The sequence below is a fragment of the Papaver somniferum genome, chromosome 7 (assembly GCF_003573695.1).
Source record: "Papaver somniferum cultivar HN1 chromosome 7, ASM357369v1, whole genome shotgun sequence".
Taxonomy (NCBI): Eukaryota; Viridiplantae; Streptophyta; class Magnoliopsida; order Ranunculales; family Papaveraceae; genus Papaver; species Papaver somniferum.
In genome coordinates this window covers 80580574-80601860 of record NC_039364.1, presented here as the reverse complement: position 1 = coordinate 80601860, position 21287 = coordinate 80580574, and positions in this window count along the sequence as shown.

The following is a 21287-nucleotide window of genomic DNA, read 5'->3' as shown; positions in this document are numbered from 1 at the left end:
CACAAATAATGAAATAAACATCAATTGTACCGGAATTTTGTTAAGCAAAAGCAATAAATATATGCAATAAAATCAGGCTTTTCTTAAACAGGAAAACGATTGACTAACAAATTAGTTACCTCAAGTTCCGCATCCTCCTCCTAGAAAGATATGTCATTAAGCGCAAGTTCACATTAGAACTCTCCCCCGTTGTGTTGTCATCCTCTTGCCAAAACAAAAGAACAACAACAAGGACCAACCTTTACCAGAGAAAGGTTGAAAACCGGTTTTAACTAATACGATGCAAAAGTTGAAACCCCGAAGCACATATGATTTTATGCTAAACCAAAATATTCAACATGTTGTGACTTTTTCACATATTAGTTTCAATCTGAACCCCTTATGATCCTTTGATAAAGCCTACCAACATGGGATAAAACTTAATCCTGCTAAACCAAAAAGTCACCCAAACCATAAGGGTTTACACAATATGAGATCGAATATCAAGGTTATGAAAACCGAAATCAAACATCCCATAAACATACATAACAATAATATAAAGCATTCAAGCACAGGCTATGTAATCGAAAACTATCACAAGAAAAATTATAAACTAATAATTTTATTCATAAATAATCGATAGTTTTATTCATAATAGACCTTATACAATTATTGAAAGAAAACAAAAATTGATGTCTATTTTTCTGGATTAATTATTGGGAGGAACATTCCTTGTGATCAAGTATTTTTCGATGCTATTCTTCTTTTTCCGATTCTTGGTTCCAAAACTCTGATTCAATCTTTAGAATTCCTTTAAGAGTTTCTGGATCTTTTCGAGAAGCAAAGCCAAGCTGTTTCTGAAAACAGTCAAGTTGTTTACCAAGAGTTTCAAGATGAGCTAGAAGATACTTGTTGTTGGATTTCGTTGAAATCCTTTCAACCGTTTTATGACTTGATTGGCCTCCAATAATTTGACATTAGTTGATAAGCATGTAAGTGCTACATTTTATACCCATATTTATATTAGATAGGATAAAATATTTTAGTTACTAATACTATTTTAGTGCTTTTGTAGAAAGTACAAGTGAATTCGATCATCCAGCGAATAAACAGCAAAATATGAGACTTAATGGTGTTTGCGACGAAAATGGCAAAATGTGGTTGGCATGGTACTTCCATATATCAGCAACCACAATGATGAAATATGCTGGCATGGTATCTCCATATATCAGCATCACTTATTATGCTGGCCTTGTATTTATATATATCAGCAGCACTTATTATGGTGGCCTGGTATTTCCATGTATCAGCAGCCGGGTTGGCCTGGTATTTCCATATATCAGCAACCACAATAATGAAATGGGTTGGCCTGGTATTTCCATATATCAGCAACCACAATGACAAAAAATGACAAAATGTAGCTGGCTTGGTATCTCCATATATATCAGCAACATATAATTGTTTCAGAGGCGAGGCAGAAACGCAACAAAGGAATTGAAATCAAAGTGGGGTTGGCACATGGGAACTGAAAATGGGAACTATTTTATCTTTCTTACTTTATTACAAATATATTCCACCGATAAAGATAATTTATTTGTCATGTGAAGAATTAATTGAGGAATATTTACACGCGACTATTTTGGAAATAAAATAGCTCTTTCTTCATTTGGGAAATTTTGGAAATAAGGGGAGCAATACTATTTGGGGAAAGATACTGATGACGACATCAACTTGCATGCAAGATATTTCATAGAATAATTTATTTTGATACTTTGATTAATGAAACAAAAGAAAAGGAAGGTGCATAAGAAGGGGGTGACTATTTGAGAAAAGGGGAGGCACGGCTAAGGCCGTTTATAGAGAAGAGGGTTTTGCTGTTTTGATTTTCTTTTCTCCATGATTTGATAGATTGTTTGTTAGGGTTTAGGTAGAAACCAATTAATTGTGAAAACTCTACATTGATATATGCTTAATAATGATTTGATTGATTAATAGTTTTTCTTCACAAAGCTTGGTGTTTAATCGTTTATGTGATTTTCTTGATTATTTATGCTTTTGAATTGATATTTCGTGCTTCGGTTAAATCCCTAGACGTGGTATGCAAGGATTGATAGGTAATGCATTAGAATCACTACCCATGAAGCGAAGAAAACTATAGCGGAGAAACAATATTTGAAAATAAAAGCATGGAATATATTTTTAAAGATTAGTACAGTTTGCATAGTTATTTGGTGGAAACCAAAAATCCTAATAACCCGCTCTCATTCCGTTTATTGTTAACAATTATTTATTATTTCATTTTGTCCCGAATTCCTGAAAAATCGTTAAACATCACCTTATTGATTTGTTGATTCTTGGTATTAGTTAGTAGAAATATTTCACACTCCTCGTGGGAACGACCTGTACTTGCCATTGTTCTCCTAGTTAGACACTGTGCACTTGCAGTATTATTATTGTAGGTTTCTGAGCCTATCAAGTTTTTGGCGCCGTTGTCGGGAAGTGGTTGCAAAATACTCTCTGACTGATATCTTTTTGTACATAATTTTATTTTGTTTTTCTTTTAGATTTTTTTTGGTTCTTTTTACACATTTTATTTGATTTTTTTTTAGGTACCTTAGCCTTAAGTGTTGTGGGCGAAAAGAAAGTATGCACTCGCAAGCCTTTTGCAAGAGCCACTCGGAAGATCCATTAGAGGTTTGCTTAGCTCATTTTTTGTATGGTTTTGATGATGATAGTGTTATTTGTGAAGTAAATGCTTTGTTAGATTCCACACCGCTGCTAGACACTAATAAATGGAAGCCCAAGCTAGAACCTTTAATTCTTCCCGAGTTTCGACTAGTTCCATTAGTTGAGAAAGCTCTGACCTTGACCCTTAATAATGAAACCGCTGTAGATGATAATTGGCCAATTAGTCACGATATCATTGTTCCACTGAGCACTTGTTTCTCAGATCGTGATTTTCTAAAAGATTATGTAAATGTTCCGTATAAGACTGAGTTCAGTTTTTGCTCTCTAGGTACTAATCATCATTGCTACATGATCATCTTTTCATCAAAACTAATTAGTTGGGTTGATCCCCAACTTTTCAGACTGTATATATATGATTTGCAGCGTACTTTGGGGTACCAACCTCATCTTTTTTGAGAACGTGCTACTGAAAGCAGGGAAACAAATACATTTCGCTTCATGGGAGTCAACCCATCAGATTTGTTCCCTCTACTTTATCTCTTATTATTTTTTTTATTTTTTTTATTGTTGCATTTTCCATCTTAATTTTTACGTTGGATGACTCAGTTACATTGAGGACGATGTAATGCTAAAGTGTGGGGGGAATGGGTTATTATCCATATTTTTGCAAAAATAAAAATAAAAAATCAATTGCATAATATCTCTGTTTTGCTCGAGGACTAGCAAAATATAAGTGTGGGGGTGTTGATAAGCATGTAAGTGCTACATTTTATACCTATATTTATATTAGCTAGGATAAAATATTTTAGTTACTAATACTATTTTAGTGCTTTTGTAGAAAGTACAAGTGAATTCGATCATCCAGCGAATAAACAGCAAAATGTGAGACTTAATGGTGTTTGCGACGAAAATGGCAAAATGTGGTTGGCCTGGTACTTCCATATATCAGCAACCACAATGATGAAATATGCTGGCATGGTATTTCTATATATCAGCAGCACTTATCATGCTGGCCTGGTATCTCCATATATCAGCAACACTTATTATGCTGGCCTGGTATTTCTATATATCAGCAGCACTTATTATGCTGGCCTAGTATTTCCATGTATCAGCAGCCGGGTTGGCCTGGTATTTCCATATATCAACAACCACAATGATGAAATGGGTTGGCCTGGTATTTCCATATATCAGCAACCACAATGAGAAAAAATGACAAAATGTAGCTGGCTTGGTATCTCCATATATATCAGCAGCATATAATTGTTTCAGAGGCGAGGCAGAAACGCAGCAAAGGAATTGAAATCAAAGTGAGGTTCGCACATGGAAACTGAAAATGGGAACTATTTTATCTTTCTTACTTTATTACAAATATATTCCACCGAGAAAGATAATTTATTTGTCATGTGAAGAATTAATTGAGGAATATTTACACGTGACTATTTTGGAAATAAAATAACTCTTTCTTCATTTGAGAGATTTTGGAAATAAGGGGAGTTTATTAATTCGTTGGAAGAACGAGGTGGCAATACTATTTGGGGAAAGATACTGATGACGACATCAACTTGCATGCAAGATATTTCATAGAATAATTTATTTTGATACTTTGATTAATGAAATAAAAGAAAAGGAAGGTGTATAAGAAGGGGGTGACTATTTGAGAAAAGGGGAGGCGCGGCTACGACCGTTTATAGAGAAGAGGGTTTTGCTGTTTTGATTTTCTTTTCTCCATGATTTGCTAGATTGTTTGTTAGGGTTTAGGTAGAAACCAATTAATTGTGAAAACTCTACATTGGTATATGCTTAATAATGATTTGATTGATTAATAGTTTTTCTTCACAAAGATTGGTGTTTAATCGTTTATGTGATTTTCTTGATTATTTATGTTTTTGAATTGATATTTCGTGCTTCGGTTAAATCCCTAGACGTGGTATGAAAGTATTGATAGGTAATGCATTAGAATCACTACCCATGAAGCGAAGAAAACTATAGCGGAGAAACAATATTTGAAAATAAAAGCATAGAATATATTTTTAAAGATTAATAGTCCTTTTAGAGACAGTCGTAATGCTTCTCATTTCATTAAAATCATCTCCTGCGATGAATTCACAAATCTCTGTAATTACACATGGAAAACCGAGATGCCTCTTTATTCCTGAGGAAGAAATATAATCTGAGATTTTTATCATTTGACGGACAATGATTCCACATATATCAATTTGAGAGTCTCCTGTTAACAGAAAATAAACAAATTCTGCAAAATCTTTGTCCCAAGCTGACTTATCTCTAGTGCTTGCAAATAGAGTTGCTAAAGCAAGTTTACCGAATACCCTTAGGTAGAAAGGTATATCTTTTGTTGGTAATCTACCATTTTCCCACTCTGTCGATCTTCCAATGAGATGTTTTGAAATGGTATCATGCTCAATTTCAACTCCAGTAATCAAGTGATTACATTCCACATTGTACTCAATAACATTATAAATTATCTTACGATCAACATAGTAGAGTCCTTGACCAACAAGAGTTACAAAGGTAAGATTTTTATGATCAATATTATGAATATTCATATAAAAAACTCTTACCATATCAGGTGAATATTTTTCAAAATCAAAAAGCTTTCCCCAGTTCCGATCTTGAACAAACTTCACGTAATCCTTATCTTGGACATCTGGATCGAATTTCTTTTCAGTAGTAAATTCCATCCTCTTGAGAGTTTCGTATTTTCTAAAGCATGAGTTGCCAACAAAACGAGTAAATTCATGCTTGTCATCAATACTGTTAGGAAATCTGATCCTATCAATATCATCGTATCTGACTCGGTCATCAGATGATGTTCTCTTGATTTCCTCTTTCTCATATTTGCAAAAATATGAAAAACCCTAGTTACGGTTTCGATTAATCTTCCCAAATATGTTTCTGACAATAGCAAGAGATTGTCTTTTATAGGAAGAATTGATGTCAAAAACCGGAAATAACTAGCTTTAGGAAATTCTACCAAAATTGGAAACCGAGACTTGTAGGGAAACAATTTCAATTTTGTATCTAGGTCTTTCTTTTGGAAAACCGGTTTTTCATGGTCTGGATCTTTATCTCGGACTGATTCTATGTTTCTGTCCAAAAATCTGTTTACTCGCTTATTACCAGAATCTGATAACATCATTTGAAATTCACTCAAGAATTCTCTAATAGAGTATACAGAGATAAATTTGAACATACTATGATATTTGTTAAAAATACCATTAGAATCATAAATCCTGTAATATTTCAAAAGATCACTTGCTTCATTAAAACAACTAGGAGGTGTATGAAGCAATCCATTGTTAATAGAATTATTAACTCAAAATTCATTCCTTGTAGGGTTACACGGTTTCCAAAATCGCATCCTAGGAAGTGATACATTGACAGTCTTCGATCTGAAAATGTACATATATATACTTTGGTAGGTCATCCAAAATATATTTAAGATTCCATATTTTTCAAGAACACAATAGCCATGGTTCATATAATAATGAAATTTTTTGAGAGGAATCTTATGCATTTTCAAGATACATCCTGTCTCATAGAGAATTGTATCATTGTCACAGTTAGTATCAAACACAATGATATACAATCCTATCGGATCCAAAGGATCATGTACGTCATCCAAGACATACATAGATATAATTCCAATTCCTATAACATTTAGGAATAAGAGTATTACATACTTCATTCGTGTCTTCCACCATGATTTTTTGAAGTAGTCAAATCCTGCCATTATGTTAACTGAATCACTCATTAGATTCATTTTCTTATAGGTTGGCTCGCACCAAATACAGATTGTTAGATCTTTTTGTGTTTGCTTGCTCTGATACCAATTGAAAAGACGAGGGTACCTAAATATACCTTAATCTAAAACTTTTCCACCTATAAGTCCTTTCTCCGAAAGTGATTGTCTATGGACTGAGTCTAGACAATACAACTAATCGGTTCACACTTCGTGTGATCATCTATGGATACAAGATCGAGACAATCCGACAACAAGATAACTTGTGTGATTGACTATGTATTCAAGATCGAGACAATACAACAACGAAGTATGTTTACTTGATAATAGGTTCGGACTTTACCAAACACAATAGGATTGCTATCAAGTAATTATGAATTAACGTTTGTGTATTTTACTTCTAATTATAATAAAAATAATTATAATTGCGGAAATAGAAAAGTAAAAGACACAGCAAGATTTTGTTAACAAGGACACCGCAAATGCAGAAAAACCCTGGGACCTTGTCCAGAATTGAATACTCTTAGGATTAAGCCGCTATACAAAATCTAAACCAACTTCGTATAGTTGAGACCAAGCAGCTAAACCTATAGTTCACCTAGTTCCGTTTGTATCCCTGCGCTTCCAACTTGTAATAAGTCACGCACTTGGAACAATTCCTTTGGTTCGTATTCCAAACAGTAAAGGAACAACAAATATGTTCGGTAACAACTCTTTTCAAACAAGTGATATGAGTTCGACAAAAGGCTCTTCCGTTTATCCCAATAAACTCCTTATGTCAGGTTCTTAGATCTATCTATCAATACAACTACCAAAGTAATTGTCTAGATTTTGCAATCAATACTCTTAGTCACAAAGACAATATATTGATGCCGATCTACTCAACTAATCAATCAAGGTTATCACAAAGATAAACCGATTATAGTTGGATCCCCAGCCGATCAAGTTTTGTGCACATCAAAGATTATGAACTCAAACAAGCAATCTCCTTTGTCTTCAAATATTCTTAGATCATCAATAAACACCTGCACACAATCAACTTGAATCTCTTGTGATCAATCACACACAAAACGGAGTCTGTTAAAGATGGATTATCATAAGAAGTCTTTAGATCTACAAACAGTCTAAAGATCCCCGTCGAAACTTCGATCTAGTTTGAATGAATCTTATCTCAGAAGAGAAGATTCTCAAGCATAAAAAAACTAGGTGCAATCAAAGTTCAACCACCGTTAGTCAATAAAATCAATCGAAAACTAATAATAAACTGCAATTATCTAGTTTCCCACCAACGATACTCGTAGAGCTTCCCAATCCCAAAGAAGTCTTAAAAACGAGCGGTCGTAAGAGATTTCGCCTAATTAGGGTACTTTCCTCTCCGAATAGACGACTCCACCAGTAACAACATAACTAGGTAGTTTTGCTGGCTTTGAGAATTAGTTTGCTTGAAATGCAAACTTCAACATTCATATACCAAGGAAGTTTGGACACCAAGGAATTTCCAAAACCGAAAATATTCTCAAGATATGCAATATATTTCCAAATTTCGGTTTTCATAATTCATGGAAATGCTTTGTCCAAATATTGACCGAAATCTCAGTAGAAAATCTCCAATTAGTAAATGCACATTAACAATTTTTATGTTCTAAAGATATGCATTTTAATTGCTGGAAATTAATATAAAACCAAAAATCTTAATGTTAGAGCATTGCTCGGTCGAACTCGCATGCGTTTCTATCTCAAGCATGTTTGTCAATATTAGTGATCAAAACTATATGTCTTGATTTCTAGTATACTTATGACTAAGTCTCGGTCTAGGATAGTTAGGAATAGTTGAGCTCCAGACTCCATGGCGATTATGTTGCAAAGACGAAGACCTACTCAAGGAACCAGTGGAACTTCATCCGACCAAAAGGTATGTGGAGACTTGAACTCATCTTGTCACTCAAAGGTATATCTACTCTATCTCCTACTCTTGAGACAAAAGTCGTATAAGTATGATAGTTTTCATACATACGCATTTGCTATTTCGAGCTGAGTTTACTCGCCTATCTTTTTCTCGATATATGTGTTGGTAAGCTTTTGCTTTAACCATCTTCATCTTTACCCGTGACGAAAGTCATGATGACGTTTCAATCTTGAAAATAACTTTGATGACGATAGTTGATTCTTTATGTCTAACGACTGTTATAACATTATAGAAGAATGTTTCAACGATTGAAATGTAGAGTTGAGAATATGTAACCACCTATGGATGTAAGCATATAGTGTGTTCGCACATTAGTGTATAAATCCATGTGCCGGAAACCAAGTGCATGCATATGTGCATGCAGTATTAGTGAAGGAGACAGGTTAGGTACGCGTACCCGTACGCGTACTGGCGGAAATTCACGACCGTGAACTTCTGCTGAGTTTGAAGTTTACGAACTCAAAAACCAGTCACCTTAGGTACACGTACCCGTACGCGTACTGGCGGAACTTTTTCACCCGAAAAAGTCTGGAGTTTGGAAACTAAAACCAACTCAAAATCCGGTAGCTAAGGTACGCATATCCGTACGCGTACCCAATCTAGTTATTTCTCAAATTGGTAGTTCATGGACTTAAAACAATAAATTATAAGGAATGCAATCTTTGCAAACCGTGGGTATATTGTTCATGAATTGATTCAAATGAATCAAACCGATTTTGTTTCAATTGTGTCTATGTATAAAGACTTAAGGAATTGAACAACTCTTGTACTAGTTCTTATGAGTCATTTGAACTACTTATGAGAAAGATGAATACGGTTAATATGAAAGCACTCATATGGATAACCATTGGTCAACCATTTGTTTACCAACCAATGTACACGTTTAGGTACGGTTACTCAAACCTAAATGAATACATTTCATTTGTGTGTGACAATCTAAGTTTCGATCTAACGGTTGAAAAATATATTAGCTTGGATAAATCAGGTTTTTCATCTAACGGTGATTATTGAATGCTTTATTACCAAGGTAACTTAGATTGCAAACCCTGATTTGAAAACTATATAAGGAGACGTCTAGCAACTGTGCAAAACTAATCCCCACACCTCCTGTGTGATACTAGTCGGTTTGCTAGAGTCGATTATCCTTTAATCGTAGGTTTCTTCTCGAGACCCTGTCGATTAACGACTGAAAGACTTCATTGGGATTGTGAAGCCAGACGAAACTACTTCTCTTGTAGTCGAGTGATATGATCTTGCCATTTTCTATCGTACGAGTTCAATTGAATAATTGACTTGAGATTATATCTCCGATAGGGCAAGATAAAAAGAAATCACAAACATCTTCGTCTCATCGTTTGTGATTCCACAATATCTAGTTTCGCTACCATACGATTTAGATTATTGTGAGGTGATTGATAATACTAGGCTGTTCTTCGGGAATATAAGTCCGGTTTATCAATTGGTTCTTGTTCACCTTGATTTTTATCGAAAGACAGAACAAAACTTTTAGGTTTATGAAAAAGTGGGGGTACAACAACCACACCCAATATTTCACTTACCAATCTGTATGGACAAACAACAATATACTTTCTAGAGAATCAACTAGACAGTCAGACTCAATCTAGATAAAAAGTATATCAAAGAGTTTATATCTCAATCTCTCGATTTGATATCTACTCAAGCAAATAGAAATCTGCGAGTCTTTATCAAATACTAGAGAGAGAACTTGGATGGTACCAAAGACCAATATCCAACTGTCAATCAATTTAAATCAACAACCAAAAGGTCGGATATTCTAATTGATTGAACAATGCACAACCTGTGATATTTCATTTATATAACAAAATATAGTGCGGAAAAGAAATAACACAGACACCAGAATTTTGTTAACGAGGAAACCGAAAATGCAGAAAAACTCCGGGACCTAGTCCAGATTGAACACACACTGTATTAAGCCGCTACAGACACTAGCCTACTCCAAATTAACTTCGGTATGGACTGTAGTTGAACCCCTATAAATCTGACACTGATCCAAGGTACAGTTATGCTCATACGTCTCTGATCCCAGCAGGATACTACGTACTTGATTCCCTAAGCTGATCTCACCCACAACTAAGAGTTGTTACGACCCAAAGTCGAAGACTTTAATAAACAAATATGTATCACACAGAAAAGTCTACGGTAATAGATAAATCCGTCTCCCACGAATATACCTACGAGTTTTGTTCCGTCTTTTGATAAATCAAGGTGAACAAGAACCAATTGATAAACCAGACTTATATTCCCGAAGAACAACCTAGTATTATCAATCACCTCACAATAATCCTAATCGACGCAGCGAAAAAAGATATTGTGGAATCACAAACGATGAGACGAAGTGTTTGTGATTTCTTTTATATCTCGCCTATCAGAGATATCAATCTCAAGCCAATTATTACAATTGTACTCGTACGATAGTGTTGATGGTGGTTTTTAGCTTAGAGGTAAAATCGTAAAACCGTACATCTGACATGATGTCACTACGACCACTAGCGCATTTATTGAATCAATCAGCATGCCTACGTAAGAATTACCAGGGTACCTTTTTTTATATACATATGTCATGTTCCACGGCACAACCCATAGTATTGACTGACATTATCTTCGTATATACCAAACCCTAATTCTCGCACCACCGTGCCAATTGCAAACCATGCCAGCCACGCCACCGTGCCAATGGAAAACCATGCCAGCCACGTCTCTGCGCCAAGGCATGCCAACCATGCCAGCCGCGCCACCGTGCCAATGGAAAACTATGCCAGCCACGCCTCTATGCCAAAGCCACGCCGACCCTACTACATGCCGCTGGCTGCCAAAACGAAGGGTTGCAACAATCAACAGCCACCCTTCCATCTGAGATGTAGATCTTAGCCGTCCAAGGTCGCCAGCTAACGCGTGGTAACCTTTGGACCAATGCCAAGCCCTTACTTTGGCCGCGCCCAAACTAATGCCAAACCCTAGTTTTTGGCCGCGCCTAACTATGCCAAAATCCTAGCTTGGTCACGCCTAAACCATGCCAAAGCCATGCCGGCCACGCCTTCATGCCGCTGGCTACCAAAACGAAGGGTTGCAACGATCAACGGCTACCCTTCCATCTGAGATGCAGATCTTAGTCGTCCAAGGTCGCCAGCCAACGCGTGGTAACCTTTGGCCCAACGCCAAGCCCTAATTTTGGCCGCGTCCAAACTATGCAATAACCCTAGTTTTTGGCCGTGCCTAACTATGCCAAAATCCTAGCTTGGTCACGCCTAAACCGTGTCAAAGCCATGCCTTCATGCTGCTGGCTGCCAAAACGAAGGGTTGCAACGATCAACGACCACCCTTCCATCTAAGATGCAGATCTTAGCCGTCCAAGTACGCCACCGAATTAAAAGACTTGTGGTGACCTTTTGGCCTCGACGCCAAATTCTTTGGCTTGTGCCACCAAAATCTAACTTTGGCCATGCCGCTATCCCTCCAGAATTCTTCCTGGTTTTTACTGTCGGGCAGTTTTCACCATCCAAAAGAGCTCAAAACCTAAATATTCCCTCTTTGGAAGATAGTTAATTCTTTTCCGATCGAAATGGAGGGGCAGATCGTCAAAATCCGAGTCCGTACGTGAATTCCACGACGATTATAGTAAAGGGAGCTAATTAGGGTTTCAGTATGTCAAACCCTAATTTAGACACAGCCGCACACTTTCGGCGGCTCCATTCCAAGCCGCAAGCGACTCCCTTGCAAGCCTCACACTGCCAGCATCTCCACTTCACACCAAAGCCATGCCGGCCATGCAACCATGCCGCTGGCTTCTAAACGAAGGGTTGCAACAATCAACGACTACCCTTCATCCTGAGATACAAATCTCAGCCATACAAACTTGCCACCAAACGATTTGTGGCAATCCCTTTGTCACGGCACCAACCTGGCTACGACGCCTATCCTTTGGTCACGTCACCAACCTGGATACGACGCCTATCCTTTGGTCAAGGCACCGACCTGGCTACGACGCCTATCCTTTGGTCACGACACCAACCTGGCTACGACGCATATCCTTTGGTCACAATACCAACCTGGATACGACGCCTATCCTTTGGTCACGGCACCAACCTGGCTACAACACCTATCCTTTGGTCACGACACCAACTTGGATACAAACGCCAAATCCTTTGGCCACGCCTAAACCGTGCCAAGGCATGCCGACCATGCTACATGTGCCAATGGCATGCCGTGCCAGCCACCTTGTCGCGCCTAAACCATGCCAGCCTTTCCTTCACGACGTTGGCTGCCAAAACGAAGGGTTGCAACAATCAACGACCACCCTTCCGTCTGGGACGCAGATCTTAGCCGTCCAAAGTCACCAACCAACGCATGGTAACCTTTGGCCCAAACCCTAGTTTTGGCCATGCCTAAACCGCGCCAAGGCATGCCGAACATTCCCACATGTGCCAATGGCATGCCGTGCCAGCCACCTTGTCGCGCCTAAACCATGCCAGCCTTTCCTTCACGACGTTGGCTGCCAAAACGAAGGGTTGCAACAATCTATGACCACCTTTCCATCTAAGATGCGGATCTTGGCCGTCCAAGGTTACCGGCTAACGCATGGAAACCTTTGGCCCGACGCCAAGCCCTAATTTAGTCGCGCCCAAACAATACCAAAACCCTAGTTTTGGCCGCGCCTAAACTATGCCAAAATCCTAGCTTGGCCATGCCTAACCATGCCGGCCATGCTTTCATGCCACTGGCTACCAAACGAAGGGTTGCAATAATCAACGGCTACCCTTCCTCTCAAGATGCAAAATCTCGACCGTCGAAGGTCACCACCGAGCCGGCAAGTCTCCCAACCTCAACATTCCAAACAGCAGCAACATGCTACATGTTTTCCACGAAAACACTCGAGACATCAACACATGTCACAAACTGGGGGATGCTCATTGGGGTATTGGTTTGGCGGTTTACATCGTGCGACGTACACTACGCCCGTTACAAGATAGTGTCATAAGGATGAGGCGGTTAGTAAATATAGGGAGTAATGGTGAAACGCTTTCCTTCGTTATGGAACATAATTTCCAGGAATTACCGGTTACCACCTCCTCCCATTTACTCACCCATCTCCATTTCTTACGAGACCAGAGTACGTTTGACTTCGACTTGTATAAATAGGTCTTACCTATTTCCACCGAACAACAAGTTCTGGTCAGGAGCATACAATACTCAGAAAATATTTTGCTAGCTTTCCCATCTTTTAGCTTCCCACTTTCTGATACAAGTCATCAAACAACTACTCTTCCAGAATCAACTATTCTGGTCTCAACACTCTCTTCGCTTCCCTCCCCAAAACCAACCCTTCTCCTCCACTTTGTGACCGAAGCAAGTCTGGAACGGCCATTTCTTGGTTTAGGACGGATTTGTACAAATTGATCTCTCGAATCTAAATTACTCCCTTGCAGTACATTGTTTAGGGTTTAGACTCGTTTCTCACCCACACAACCGAAATTATCGAAATCAGCAGAAACCGTTTTCACCCTCAAACAATTGGCGACCACAGTGGGAGATTGATTTTTCGGTTACAATATCAATTGCTAGATTGTTTGTTAGGGTTTAGGTAGAAACCAATTAATTGTGAAAACTCTACATTGATATATGCTTAATAATGATTTGATTGATTAATAGTTTTTCTTCACAAAGCTTGGTGTTTAATCGTTTATGTGATTTTCTTGATTATTTATGCTTTTGAATTGATATTTCGTGCTTCGGTTAAATCCCTAGACGTGGTATGCAAGGATTGATAGGTAATGCATTAGAATCACTACCCATGAAGCGAAGAAAACTATAGCGGAGAAACAATATTTGAAAATAAAAGCATGGAATATATTTTTAAAGATTAGTACAGTTTGCATAGTTATTTGGTGGAAACCAAAAATCCTAATAACCCGCTCTCATTCCGTTTATTGTTAACAATTATTTATTATTTCATTTTGTCCCGAATTCCTGAAAAATCGTTAAACATTACCTTATTGATTTGTTGATTCTTGGTATTAGTTAGTAGAAGTATTTCACACTCCTCGTGGGAACGACCTGTACTTGCCATTGTTCTCCTAGTTAGACACTGTGCACTTGCAGTATTATTATTGTAGGTTTCTGAGCCTATCAAGTTTTTGGCGCCGTTGTCGGGAAGTGGTTGCAAAATACTCTCTGACTGATATCTTTTTGTACATAATTTTATTTTGTTTTTTTTTAGATTTTTTTTGGTTCTTTTTACGCATTTTATTTGATTTTTTTTTAGGTACCTTAGCCTTAAGTGTTGTGGGCGAAAAGAAAGTATGCACTCGCAAGCCTTTTGCAAGAGCCACTCGGAAGATCCATTAGAGGTTTGATTAGCTCATTTTTTGTATGGTTTTGATGATGATAGTGTTATTTGTGAAGTCAATGCTTTGTTAGATTCCACACCGCTGCTAGACACTAATAAATGGAAGCCCAAGCTAGAACCTTTAATTCTTCCCGAGTTTCGACTAGTTCCATTAGTTGAGAAAGCTCTGACCTTGACCCTTAATAATGAAACCGCTGTAGATGATAATTGGCCAATTAGTCACGATATCATTGTTCCACTGAGCACTTGTTTCTCAGATCGTGATTTTCTAAAAGATTATGTAAATGTTCCGTATAAGACTGAGTTCAGTTTTTGCTCTCTAGGTACTAATCATCATTGCTACATGATCATCTTTTCATCAAAACTAATTAGTTGGGTTGATCCCCAACTTTTCAGACTGTATATATATGATTTGCAGCGTACTTTGGGGTACCAACCTCATCTTTTTTGAGAACGTGATACTGAAAGCAGGGAAACAAATACATTTCGCTTCATGGGAGTCAACCCATCAGATTTGTTCCCTCTACTTTATCTCTTATTATTTTTTTTTATTTTTTTTATTATTGCATTTTCCATCTTAATTTTTACGTTGGATGACTCAGTTACATTGAGGACGATGTAATGCTAAAGTGTGGGGGGAATGGGTTATCATCCATATTTTTGCAAAAATAAAAATAAAAAATCAATTGCATAATATCTCTGTTTTGCTCGAGGACTAGCAAAATATAAGTGTGGGGGTGTTGATAAGCATGTAAGTGCTACATTTTATACCTATATTTATATTAGCTAGGATAAAATATTTTAGTTACTAATACTATTTTAGTGCTTTTGTAGAAAGTACAAGTGAATTCGATCATCCAGCGAATAAACAGCAAAATGTGAGACTTAATGGTGTTTGCGACGAAAATGGCAAAATGTGGTTGGCCTGGTACTTCCATATATCAGCAACCACAATGATGAAATATGATGGGATGGTATTTCTATATATCAGAAGCACTTATCATGCTGGCATGGTATCTCCATATATCAGCAACACTTATTATGCTGGCCTGTTATTTCTATATATCAGCAGCACTTATTATGCTGGCCTAGTATTTCCATGTATCAGCAGCCGGTTTGGCCTGGTATTTCCATATATCAACAACCACAATGATGAAATGGGTTGGCCTGGTATTTCCATATATCAGCAACCACAATGAGAAAAAATGACAAAATGTAGCTGGCATGGTATCTCCATATATATCAGCAGCATATAATTGTTTCAGAGGCGAGGCAGAAACGCAGCAAAGGAATTGAAATCAAAGTGGGGTTCGCACATGGAAACTGAAAATGGGAACTATTTTATCTTTCTTACTTTATTACAAATATATTCCACCGAGAAAGATAATTTATTTGTCATGTGAAGAATTAATTGAGGAATATTTACACGTGACTATTTTGGAAATAAAATAACTCTTTCTTCATTTGAGAGATTTTGGGAATAAGGGGAGTTTATTAATTCGTTGGAAGAACGAGGTGGCAATACTATTTGGGGAAAGATACTGATGACGACATCAACTTGCATGCAAGATATTTCATAGAATAATTTATTTTGATACTTTGATTAATGAAATAAAAGAAAAGGAAGGTGTATAAGAAGGGGGTGACTATTTGAGAAAAGGGGAGGCGCGGCTACGGCCGTTTATAGAGAAGAGGGTTTTGCTGTTTTGATTTTCTTTTCTCCATGATTTGCTAGATTGTTTGTTAGGGTTTAGGTAGAAACCAATTAATTGTGAAAACTCTACATTGGTATATGCTTAATAATGATTTGATTGATTAATAGTTTTTCTTCACAAAGATTGGTGTTTAATCGTTTATGTGATTTTCTTGATTATTTATGTTTTTGAATTGATATTTCGTGCTTCGGTTAAATCCCTAGACGTGGTATGCAAGGATTGATAGGTAATGCATTAGAATCAATACCATGAAGCGAAGAAAACTATAGCGGAGAAACAATATTTGAAAATAAAAGCATAGAATATATTTTTAAAGATTAATAGTCCTTTTAGAGACAGTCGTAATGCTTCTCATTTCATTAAAATCATCTCCTGCGATGAATTCACAAATCTCTGTAATTATACATGGAAAACCGAGATGCCTCTTTATTCCTGAGGAAGAAATATAATCTGAGATTTTTTTCATTTGACGGATAATGATTCCACATATATCAATTTGAGAGTCTCCTGTTAACAGAAAATAAACAAATTCTGCAAAATCTTTGTCCCAAGCTGACTTATCTCTAGTGCTTGCAAATAGAGTTGCTAAAGCAAGTTTACCGAATACCCTTAGGTAGAAAGGTATATCTTTTGTTGGTAATCTACCATTTTCCCACTCTGTCGATCTTCCAATGAGATGTGTTGAAATGGTATCATGCTCAATTTCAACTCCAGTAATCAAGTGATTACATTCCACATTGTACTCAATAACATTATAAATTATCTTACGATCAACATAGTAGAGTCCTTGACCAACAAGAGTTACAAAGGTAAGATTTTTATGATCAATATTATGAATATTCATATAAAAAACTCTTACCATATCAGGTGAATATTTTTCAAAATCAAAAAGCTTTCCCCAGTTCCGATCTTGAACAAACTTCACGTAATCCTTATCTTGGACATCTAGATCGAATTTCTTTTCAGTAGTAAATTCCATCCTCTTGAGAGTTTCGTATTTTCTAAAGCATGAGTTGCCAACAAAACGAGTAAATTCATGCTTGTCATCAATACTGTTAGGAAATCTGATCCTATCAATATCATCGTATCTGACTCGGTCATCAGATGATGTTCTCTTGATTTCCTCTTTCTCATATTTGCAAAAATATGAAAAACCCTAGTTACGGTTTCGATTAATCTTCCCAAATATGTTTCTGAACATAGCAAGAGATTGTATTTTATAGGAAGAATTGATGTCAAAAACCGGAAATAACTAGCTTTAGGAAATTCTACCAAAATTGGAAACCGAGACTTGTAGGGAAACAATTTCAATTTTGTATCTAGGTCTTTCTTTTGGAAAACCGGTTTTTCATGGTCTGGATCTTTATCTCGGACTGATTCTATGTTTCTGTCCAAAAATCTGTTTACTCGCTTATTACCAGAATCTGATAACATCATTTGAAATTCACTCAAGAATTCTCTAATAGAGTATACAGAGATAAATTTGAACATACTATGATATTTGTTAAAAATACCATTAGAAAATTATAAGGAATGCAATCTTTGCAAACCGTGGGTATATTGTTCATGAATTGATTCAAATGAATCAAACCGATTTTGTTTCAATTGTGTCTATGTATAAAGACTTAAGGAATTGAACAACTCTTGTACTAGTTCTTATGAGTCATTTGAACTACTTATGAGAAAGATGAATACGGTTAATATGAAAGCACTCATATGGATAACCATTGGTCAACCATTTGTTTACCAACCAATGTACACGTTTAGGTACGGTTACTCAAACCTAAATGAATACATTTCATTTGTGTGTGACAAGCTAAGTTTCGATCTAACGGTTGAAAAATATATTAGCTTGGATAAATCAGGTTTTTCATCTAACGGTGATTATTGAATGCTTTATTACCAAGGTAACTTAGATTGCAAACCCTGATTTGAAAACTATATAAGGAGACGTCTAGCAACTGTGCAAAACTAATCCCCACACCTCCTGTGTGATACTAGTCGGTTTGCTAGAGTCGATTATCCTTTAATCGTAGGTTTCTTCTCGAGACCCTGTCGATTAACGACTGAAAGACTTCATTGGGATTGTGAAGCCAGACGAAACTACTTCTCTTGTAGTCGAGTGATATGATCTTGCCATTTTCTATCGTACGAGTTCAATTGAATAATTGACTTGAGATTATATCTCCGATAGGGAAAGATAAAAAGAAATCACAAACATCTTCGTCTCATCGTTTGTGATGCCACAATATCTAGTTTCGCTACCATACGATTTAGATTATTGTGAGGTGATTGATAATACTAGGCTGTTCTTCGAGAATATAAGTCCGGTTTATCAATTGGTTCTTGTTCACCTTGATTTTTATCGAAAGACAGAACAAAACTTTTAGGTTTATGAAAAAGTGGGGGTACAACAACCACACCCAATATTTCGCTTACCAATCTGTATGGACAAACTCCAATATACTTTCTAGAGAATCAACTAGACAGTCAGACTCAATCTAGATAAAAAGTATATCAAAGAGTTTATATCTCAATCTCTCGATTTGATATCTACTCAAGCAAATAGAAATCTGCGAGTCTTTATCAAATACTAGAGAGAGAACTTGGATGGTACCAAAGACCAATATCCAACTGTCAATCAATTTAAATCAACAACCAAAAGGTCGGATATTCTAATTGATTGAACAATGCACAACCTGTGATATTTCATTTATATAACAAAATATAGTGCGGAAAAGAAATAACACAGACACCAGAATTTTGTTAACGAGGAAACCACAAATGCAGAAAAACTCCGGGACCTAGTCCAGATTGAACACACACTGTATTAAGCCGCTACAGACACTAGCCTACTCCAAATTAACTTCGGTATGGACTGTAGTTGAACCCCTATAAATCTGACACTGATCCAAGGTACAGTTATGCTCATACGTCTCTGATCCCAGCAGGATACTACGTACTTGATTCCCTAAGCTGATCTCACCCACAACTAAGAGTTGTTACGACCCAAAGTCGAAGACTTTAATAAACAAATATGTATCACACAGAAAAGTCTACGGTAATAGATAAATCCGTCTCCCACGAATATACCTACGAGTTTTGTTCCGTCTTTTGATAAATCAAGGTGAACAAGAACCAATTGATAAACCAGACTTATATTCCCGAAGAACAACCTAGTATTATCAATCACCTCACAATAATCCTAATCGACGCAGCGAAAAAAGATATTGTGGAATCACAAACGATGAGACGAAGTGTTTGTGATTTCTTTTATATCTCGCCTATCAGAGATATCAATCTCAAGCCAATTATTACAATTGTACTCGTACGATAGTATTGATAGTGGTTTTTAGCTTAGAGGTAAAATCGTAAAACCGTACATCTAACATGACGTCACTACGACCACTAGCGCATTTATTGAATCAATCAGCATGCCTACGTAAGAATTACCAGGGTACCTTTTTTTATATACATATGTCATGTTCCACGGCACAACCCATAGTATTGACTGACATTATCTTCGTATATACCAAACCCTAATTCTCGCACCACCGTGCCAATTGCAAACCATGCCAGCCACGCCACCGTGCCAATGGAAAACCATGCCAGCCACGTCTCTGCGCCAAGGCATGCCAACCATGCCAGCCGCGCCACCGTGCCAATGGAAAACTATGCCATCCACGCCTCTATGCCAAAGCCACGCCGACCCTACTACATGCCGCTGGCTGCCAAAACGAAGGGTTGCAACAATCAACAGCCACCCTTCCATCTGAGATGTAGATCTTAGCCGTCCAAGGTCGCCAGCTAACGCGTGGTAACCTTTGGCCCAACGCCAAGCCCTTACTTTGGCCGCGCCCAAACTAATGCCAAACCCTAGTTTTTGGCCGCGCCTAACTATGCCAAAATCCTAGCTTGGTCACGCCTAAACCATGCCAAAGCCATGCCGGCCACGCCTTCATGCCGCTGGCTACCAAAACGAAGGGTTGCAACGATCAACGGCTACCCTTCCATCTGAGATGCAGATCTTAGTCGTCCAAGGTCGCCAGCCAACGCGTGGTAACCTTTGGCCCAACGCCAAGCCCTAATTTTGGCCGCGTCCAAACTATGCCAAAACCCTAGTTTTTGGCCGCGCCTAACTATGCCAAAATCCTAGCTTGGTCACGCCTAAACCGTGTCAAAGCCATGCCTTCATGCTGCTGGCTGCCAAAACGAAGGGTTGCAACGATCAACGACCACCCTTCCATCTAAGATGCAGATCTTAGCCGTCCAAGTACGCCACCGAATTAAAAGACTTGTGGAGACCTTTTGGCCTCGACGCCAAATTCTTTGGCTTGTGCCACCAAAATCTAACTTTGGCCATGCCGCTATCCCTCCTGAATTCTTCATGGTTTTTACTGTCGGGCAGTTTTCACCATCCAAAAGAGCTCAAAACCTAAATATTCCCTCGTTGGAAGATAGAGAAATCTTTTCCGATCGAAATGGAGGGGCAGATCGTCAAAATCCGAGTCCGTACGTGAATTCCACGACGATTATAGTAAAGGGCGCTAATTAGGGTTTCAGTATGTCAAACCCTAATTTAGACACAGTCGCACACTTTCGGCGGCTCCCTTCCAAGCCGCAAGCGACTCCCTTGCAAGCCTCACACTTCCAGCAGCTCCACTTCACACCAAAGCCATGCCGGCCATGCAACCATGCCGCTGGCTTCTAAACGAAGGGTTGCAACAATCAACGACTACCCTTCATCCTGAGATACAAATCTCAGCCATACAAACTTGCCACCAAACGATTTGT